General features: G+C 37.1%; 1 non-coding gene across 1 annotated transcript; it reads right to left on the bottom strand.

The window, feature by feature from the left end:
• Positions 1–7677: 7677 nt before the first annotated feature.
• Positions 7678–7809, bottom strand: LOC115031201 (small nucleolar RNA SNORA17). The gene has a single exon (XR_003836820.1). It is a non-coding gene; the product is annotated as a small nucleolar RNA SNORA17 (small nucleolar RNA).
• Positions 7810–8738: the final 929 nt, after the last annotated feature.

The following is an 8738-nucleotide window of genomic DNA, read 5'->3' as shown; positions in this document are numbered from 1 at the left end:
GTATTTATTTACCTCTCCCCTCAAAAATATCCTCCAAGAAAACTGTACTACCTATTGCATCAAGAAAGAATTCTTGGAATGTGCTTTAACAGAGAAAACTCACTATCATTCCTGATACTCAGTCCATAGAAATAGTAAAGAAAAATTAGGTCTCATACCACACATAAGAACTACTGCAATAGATTGGCACAATACTGAAAACATATATGCTAGAGATGTTTTAGAAAGCTCATTCTAAAAGATGAGCATGAATTTGTGTGACAATTATTTTTTATTCTTTCTTTCTTTATTTTATTTATTTAATTAATTGGATGGGTGACCTGGTGAGGTTTACAATACTAGATGTGATTTCCATCTAGTTGAGAGGGACTCAAGTCATGCTAGAGAGCTGTTCATTACTGTCAAGGTTGTATGGTATTATTCCATCCGTAGGGTTATTGTACTCTACTGGCACTTGTGGTTTATTGGTATCCTAGCTCTGGAGAACTGCTGGTTGCTTTTCTCTATTGAAAGTTTGCATGATGCCTTCTTATACCGTGAAAACTAGTAGTTGGGAAGGAAGGAGATTTTTAGATCATTTCCTGCTTAATGGCCTCTGGGCCCTGAATTTGAAGGGCATGATGTCATCACCAATGGGAACTTAACCTTCCACCTCTGGGAAGAAGGAGCTACCAATGGAAATAGCCTGTAATGTTTTAGAAATATCTCGAGAAGCCCTGACCAGCTTCTCATGCCTGCTGTTGGGATATTTGCACACAGAGAATTATAGACAACTGAGTGATGCTGATATCACAGAAAAACTGTCTTCCCTAGGCAGAATAGACCAATAGACCAGTTGGTTTTCCAACACCAAAAGGTCAGCCCTAATATACATAATATTGCACAGACAAAGCAGGTGGTATTTAGGAGTGGTGTGTGTGTGTGTGTGTGTGTGTGTGTGTGTGTGTGTGTGTAAAAGGAGCCATAAATTTGAAAAGAGAGAAAAGAAAGTTTGGAATATGGTTTTTGCAGGAAGAAAGGGAAGGGAAAATTATGTAATTATATTATAATCCTATAACTAAATAGATGTGTATATATAATTTTACACATTATTTAATTGGACATCTATTTTAACAGAAAACATGCATGTATTACATAAATGCACACTTTCCTTAACCTACAGAAAATGAAATTTCCTATACACTCAGGTGACACTATTTTCCTAATCACATAATAATACATCCAAGAATTTCCCATTACTCTTTATGTAAATGCATATATTGAACTAGCTGCATCCAAATTACCCAGGGGTCCCACTAGAAACTTTCTGAATCAGCATTTCTGAATGCATGGCAAAAGAATCTCTGATTAACTAAATACCCAAGTGATCTTGTGCACATGACTTTTTAAGAAACAAACTATCAGTTTTTGCTTATGCAGAAAAGGTATAATTGCTACACTCGTTAAAAAGTCCGGACAACTGATATCACTAACTCCTTTGCTGGTGATGATTTCAAAGATGTATAAAATGTTATTTCTTTTCCCAAAGTCCCTACATTACTTTTCTGTTTTTTTTTTATAATAAACCAATAAATAAGGAGAAAATTCTTGGTACAGGGAGAAATGCTCAGAAATATTACTTGGCATTTTTAGACTTTCATTTCAACAAGCAATTTTAAAAAACCACTTAGTTCTCAAAAGTGGTTGACAATTAGTTTATCCACCCTGGCAGTGAATATAAATAATAAGACTTTCATATACCAAGTTTTTAATATGTAATTCATCCCAAGCCTTTGGAAGAAATGTCTATCACAAGGAATGGTTGATCTACTTTAAATACTTCGCTCCAAAAGGAAGATGACATTTTTTCATTACATTAAGATTTATACACTGAAGTATCTGTCACAATAATAATAAAACCTGACATTGCATATCATCTAGGTTTTCACAAGAACAGGTACTATATTCTTTGGAAAATATGATAATTTTTTTCAAACTAGAATTTTTTTAAAAAATATAGATCAGCATAGAGGCTGAGCTGAAGAACTTCATAGTCCATCGTTTCAGGACATTTATTTAATAGTAATCATGCCATGACAACCATTATGATTAATATCTTGTACATAAGAGCGACTATGTTATCATTTTGTCATAGAATTTCTTGCCTATTAACATTCTATAAAGGGCAGGTGCCAATCACCTTGAATACGTATACAAAAACAGATTTGGTACAAATTTGAGCATAATCACTACAGAGCCAAGCTGAGTTTTCTTTGCTTTGGGGCTTTAGTGATTGTAATTAAATGAAACTCCAAAAGCATAGAAAACTAAGTGCACACTTCATCCAAGAGAGAGAGAGAGAGAGAGAGAGAGAGAGAGAGAGAGAGAGAGAGAGAGAGAGAGAGAGAGAGAGAGAGAGAGAAAGGAAAGGAAAGGAAAGGAAAGGAAAGGAAAGGAAAGGAAAGGAAAGGAAAGGAAAGGAAAGGAAAGGAAAGGAAAGGAAAGGAAAGGAAAGGAAAGGAAAGGAACAAAAGAAAGAATCAATTCCTCCACAAAACAAAGAGAATGTGGGTGGGGGAGTATATATGTATCAGACCCATTATCTTTCTGCAGCACAGAGTCCCCTGCCTCTACCATAATTCCTCCCACCAGTCTGCATTCCTCAAAGGAATGGCCAGATTGTATTTCCCAGTTTTTTATGATCTCAATTTTCTAGGTTGGAGCTTCACAGCACTAAATAACTAAAAAAAAAAAAAAAAAAAAAAAATAGAACTGAAGTGGAAAGTGGAATAATTTTATAACAATCGCATATCATTAAAACAAAAATGCACTGTAAGTGAATAATAAAGATAATACTAAAACCTAAAACTTTAAATACAGATTTGCCAGTGCCTACACTCAGAAGAGAAAAGCACTGTAAAAAATTATTCTAGATTACATTTGTATCTGCTGCCTTAACTATTTCAACCAAGTTCAAATGATCTGAAGTAAAAATAAATAAATATATAAATGTGATCTCATAAGGAATTCATTAATATTAAAAGCTCATCATTTATCTTGAATGAGTGAATCTGTTTCCTAACATGACAGATATATTTCCAAGAAGTAGCAAGGTTATGAGTCTAGTTCTCTAAAACTTAATTTTCTATACATGACAGCTATGTTGATGAGACATGAAATACCTATTTTAATCTCTCTATCTAAAGAGACCTTTGGAATAGTCATCGTTGCTATTCCCTAAGCTATGTCTTGTTGTCAAGATCTATTTTACATGAATTCTACAGAAACTTACAGCCGCACCCTTAGGGCTTTAGAGACACTCATCCTATCTGCAGCTCAGGAAGGATTAATCATTGATAGCTTAATGTAAAACTATAGCATTTTATAATATTACTAAATTCTTTTACATAAACAGTGTCAAGAACTTTCAGGAAAAAAAGGGAGACTCTCTTCCATGAAAAGTCACATTAGAAATAAAAGCATCCTCCACAGAAAAGGTCCCTCAGGGCATTTTATTTGAGAATACAAAAGCAATCATTTTCTACAAACTCCAAATGTCTAGAGAAAGCTGGAGCACTTGTACTCAATTGTTTTAGATCTCTTTGTCTTCTATTTTCATATTCTTCCTTTTATCATTTTTGTGGGATTATAACTATATAATTCTATTACTGTATAGCCCTTAAAATGAGATAATACCTAGTCCCCAACACTTGAAAATGTCTGGTTTTAAGACATTTAGGACATCATACTCTCCAACTACTAAAGAACCCACAGGTAACTTCAAAATTTAGCATGTAAACAATTTTATAGTAACTAAATAAAAAAATAAAGCAAACTGTTTCATGTTCAAAAAAGTATGCATGCATGGAAACATGCATTTATAAGATCACTGAGAAAGACTACACATTGCTAGGAATGGTAATTAAGTGAAAAAAATATAGAAACAGACAAGCACCAAGCACTTTCTAACTCCTCTGCTTATGCACATTCAAATCACATCCATAAACAAGTATGAGTGCACAAAAGCACTTCATTTCACTCATAAATAGTTAATTTTATTTTAGAAACAAATAACACTAACTTTCCAGTTACCATGAAGATCACTAGGGAGAGGTCTTCACTTCTTACTGCCCAGAACCATGTTGAATTCTGATGGTTGTTATGCCAGGAAAAACAAATGCTTTGTAGAGATTTGTTCCATCAACTAAAGCTACCACATTGTAGGACATAATGTAGGTCTATTCATAGTTCATAGACTGAGACTATACAGTTTGTCTCAACTACTAAAAAGAGGCCACAAGTATAAACCTGATAGGTAGCTAAATGGATAGAAAAGCTTTGGGAATTTGGGTTTAGCCTGATGTCTCCCTCTCAAGTTAATTTCAAATTCCTAAACAGATTTTCCCAAGCATTGAAAAAATTAGGTCTTTATGAGTGACATTCCCCATTAGCCAAAGTAGCAATTCCATGTAGTATGGCTGGCACTTTCTTTTGAAGAGAATGGCCAATGTTTTTCATGCTTTTGTCCAGTGCTGGTGACCATGTCTCATTAGTCTAAGTCACTTTATTGTGTGTTCTAAAAAATTACCTGGCTCTTCTTTGAGATTATGAGCTCTCTGAGAAAATTTACCTTTTTTTCTTTCCTTTTAGCACAGGCCCTGACATATTTTAGGTACTTGATAAATTTAATAAGTAAATGAATGGCTCTGGGAATGCCTGGAAACTTTTAATCAAAAGCGTACAGGAGATTTATACTATACTCTATTCTGATTATTTCTTACAGGCCAACTAAACTTTAAATCTTTGTAGTGTTAATTTATTCACTTTACATTAGTAGTTCCTATAGATGGTTAGAACATTATTTTTAAATACCTTGGTTCTATTTTCCTCTTGTATTTTTGTCATAGTTAGAGATACTTTTAGAAATGAAATATTTTAGAAGCCAATATTTTGAAACAGGAATTAATTTAAAGCCAAAATTCATTTTCAACATTTAATTTAAATAATGAGAGCAAGAGACTGAGACATTTCCAAAACCATTATAATTTTCCCTCTGAAATATATAAATCAACATTCTAATATAGTTAAACATTCTGTTCTTTTGTTTTTGCCCACTCCTTTTACTTGTGATAATTGTTGAACTGATTTATTATGTTGATGAAATATTAGTCCCTGATTTCAGATACAAGATGATGATTTTCATTTATGAAATAAAAAGCTAAATATGCTTACAGTGTGGTAAACAACCAACTGAAAAGAGACATGTGTGGACCACACTGTGCTAGACCCATCTCAGTAGCTCCAGAACCCTTAATCACCACAGAGGAACTGGCTTGGTTTGAAATGGCATGCAGGACACAAAATATGGTACTGATAGAGGCAGCCAGAGCCCAGGTAGGTTGAACATTTCTCAGTAAAAAACAACCATTCCATGATGAGGGCTGGAAGACACCAAGACAAAGCTAACAAAGGTGACTGATCAAGATTCAACCCAAAGGAAAATCTGTTTGAAAGTCACTGAGGCATTGCATAGCTACAGACCTGGTCTCAGAGTTTGGAACTGGAGATGTTCAGTCTTCTATATGCTGCATCACAGGAAAGACAAGACCTCAAACCCCATCAAACAATATGTACGGCTGGGTTATTTTTCTACTTTTTACTCCCTTTATCTCTTATTTTAATTTTTAAATCTTTACTGCTACATGATTGGTTTTTTTAATAGTCATGCTTGAGGTTTTGTATTTCTTTATTGGGCTTTGTCATTATTTTGTGTTTTGCACGCATTCTACTGTGACTCTCTAATATTATTCATCCTATGCAAAACCTGTGTGCTTCTTCTCTCTCTTCCACATCACCTCCTCCTGACTCCCTAACTGTACTTTTCTACACCTTCAACAATCTTTAAACTCTTTTGATTGTAGTAAAGTTCCAATTTCCTGTTCCACCTACTTTTCCCCCTTACATTTATTAAAACTTTTTATTGGCTCTTTGTGAAGAGCCCATCATGACCCCAATCCCACTCATCTCCCTTCCCCTCACACACACACCCTGCACCCTTGCAACCTCTCCCCTAACAGGGAAAGAAGTCTCATTGTGGAAGCTGTAATGTGTCACAATGTGTCCAGGAGTACACCTTTGTGTCCACATTTCATTGCTTGCAAATCTTCACTCCAATGACTTCTTGGTCTGGTTCAAGGCCTCTGGCTTCTGTTCCTCTGTCAATACTGGACCCTCACTGGGACTTCTCTTGAATATCCTCTCTTGCCTTAAGTCATGAGAAATCCTGTAGTTGTGAATCTGTAAGACTGCCTCTTTCATGCACTCCAGCAGTTGATTCATAGGACAGATTTCAATTCAAATTTTTGGATCTGGACCCAAGAGGTAATTAACCTGGTCAGTCCTCCAACTTTCCCACTCTCATGCCCTCAGAGCTGGCTCACAAGCAACCTTTGCTATCAGAGCCAACTCTACCCTGCTGGCTAAGCAGTATACAAGGCCTGCTCTTCTGATTGTTGTGCTTGGTGAGGGACATAACAAATTCTCCCACTCTTATGACCCCAGGGTCCGCTCTTCTGCCTGCCATAGATGGTGAGGAATGAGGGAGGGTAGGAGGGCATCTCTCCCTTGTTCATGCCACCACCCAGCACATAAGAGGCACTGTCAGGTCTCCTATACACATGCTCTCAGGGATGGTTCACCCATCACCTCCACATCCAAGGTCAGCTTTACTCTGCCCAGGCAAGATGCAAGGCCTGTTCTCCGAGCTGCAGCTGATTAGGAGCAGGGTCAGCTCTCCTATTCTCATGATTCCATGTCTTGTTTCCTGCCTGCCTCTGGTGGTGAAGGGTGAGGAGGGAGAAGAATATCTACCCTTCATGTAGAGGTAGAGCCACCTCTCCCATGTTCCTATCTTGTGGCTAGCTTACCCACAACTCCTACAATATGTGGGTTGATTTCCCAAGTACTGTAGCTGTTTAAGGGGTAGGTCAGCTCTCCTCTCTAAGCCCCCAGGGCTAGCTCTCCCATGATGCCCAGATGCGGGGTAAGGTCAGTTCTGAATAGTACTCAGATGTTAAAATGTCCTCAGCCACCATCCCAACCACAGGTTTCTACCTGACTTTTGATGGTAATCAACCCCTGCGACTACAGAGCCATGGACCCAAACATAGCCCCTGGTTGCACCACAGGCCAGGTACCATGATTCTATATGATATCACTGGCCACTCACATCAGACTGTTCCTCACTACCCTATAGTCTCAAATTCCTCCTCTCTTCATTGTGCCCACATCCTTCTGTTTCTTTTTCTCTTTCATTTCTCCACCACTTACTTGCTCTGCTTAATGAAGCCCAGGGTCTCTGATGGTCCCAGGTTGTGTCAGCAGTGGTTTCAGAAGAGCATTATATCATCAGTAAGGAGTAATCTCTGACAATGGTCTGTACCCTAGACATGCTCAGTGTGCTGCCTGGTTGTCTCAGGCTATCTCTCTGTGCAGAGAGCTTATGGTGCCAATCTTGTGATCATCTTGGGCTCCTCACCTGGCTGAGAAAGATCTGTCTCAGGTTTACTCCCACAGCTGCTCAGGACCCTCAGTCTCAAGTGGGGTTCTTCTGGTCTCCAGCTTGCTCCTGTTCCTGGGAGCTGTTGGGACCTGCACCACACAGGACTGATGGTGATCTTGGTCTTGCTTTTCTCAGAGAATGTTAGACTACTCATCACTCAGATGTTCATAGGTAAGAATACTGAGAATAGACATAGCTTCTCGGCTTTCTGCCACCTACTGGCACTCATGTGACACAGCAGCCACACCTACAACTCTTCCTGGGGCAGGGCCCTCCTTACATTTATTTTTCTTAGATGATTTAATGTTCCTCCTTATCAATGTTTATGCTACTGCCTACCATTATTATCTTTAGTAAGCATTCTCTCAGCACAGACCACACAATCCTTTTATGGTACAGCAGTTACTCAATTTTAAAGGATGACTGTTTTAAATATTATGATATTTACGTAGTGGGCATATCCATAAGTTGTGGTTGCATCTGCAGTTATTCTTTGACTCGAAGAGAGGTGATGGTGACTATTTGATGGACTGAGCATGTGGCCTTAGTATTTAGCAAATGAACTCCACTGCCATTTCATTGCAGCTGAATGACAACATTCATGATGACAATTACTACAATCTACTCTTATTTGAACACTGTGTATATTCCAATTGGCAGAAAATAGCTGTTAAAAAATACCTAATCAGTGAAATATACCCAGAAACACAAGTCCAAATCAGAAACCCAAGCAAAATAATGAATCAAAGGCATTATGATCACCTTAACAATATGAATTTTCCAGTAATGGATTGCAATGAGACTGAATTAGATAAAATTCCAATGAAAGTATTCAGATGAGTAATTGTAACAGGACTCTACCTGTAGATAAAGAAATATAAGGACTCAACAATTGTTGAGAGACGCAGACCTATACTACCCAAGAAATGAGTCCCTTACCTAATACCGAATAATCAGCCCTAAAAACATATCTACAAGTAACACTAAATGGCTTCAAAATTTATATTCATATATTTATTCCTATCTATTAATATAAATTTATACATGTTCACATATAGTTACATATATATAACAATGAAAATTAAATAGAAAGAGGTAATGAATATGGTAGGAATCAGAATATGTATGCATAGGATTGGAGGAAAAAGCGGGGAAGAAATTGTGCTAATTTCAATGAAAAAATAAAATGTAAAGCAAG

Source organism: Mus caroli, unplaced genomic scaffold, assembly GCF_978045245.1.
Source record: "Mus caroli unplaced genomic scaffold, Mus_caroli_1 scaffold_4, whole genome shotgun sequence".
Lineage (NCBI taxonomy): Eukaryota > Metazoa > Chordata > Mammalia > Rodentia > Muridae > Mus > Mus caroli.
This window is presented reverse-complemented; position numbering and strand designations above follow the sequence as displayed.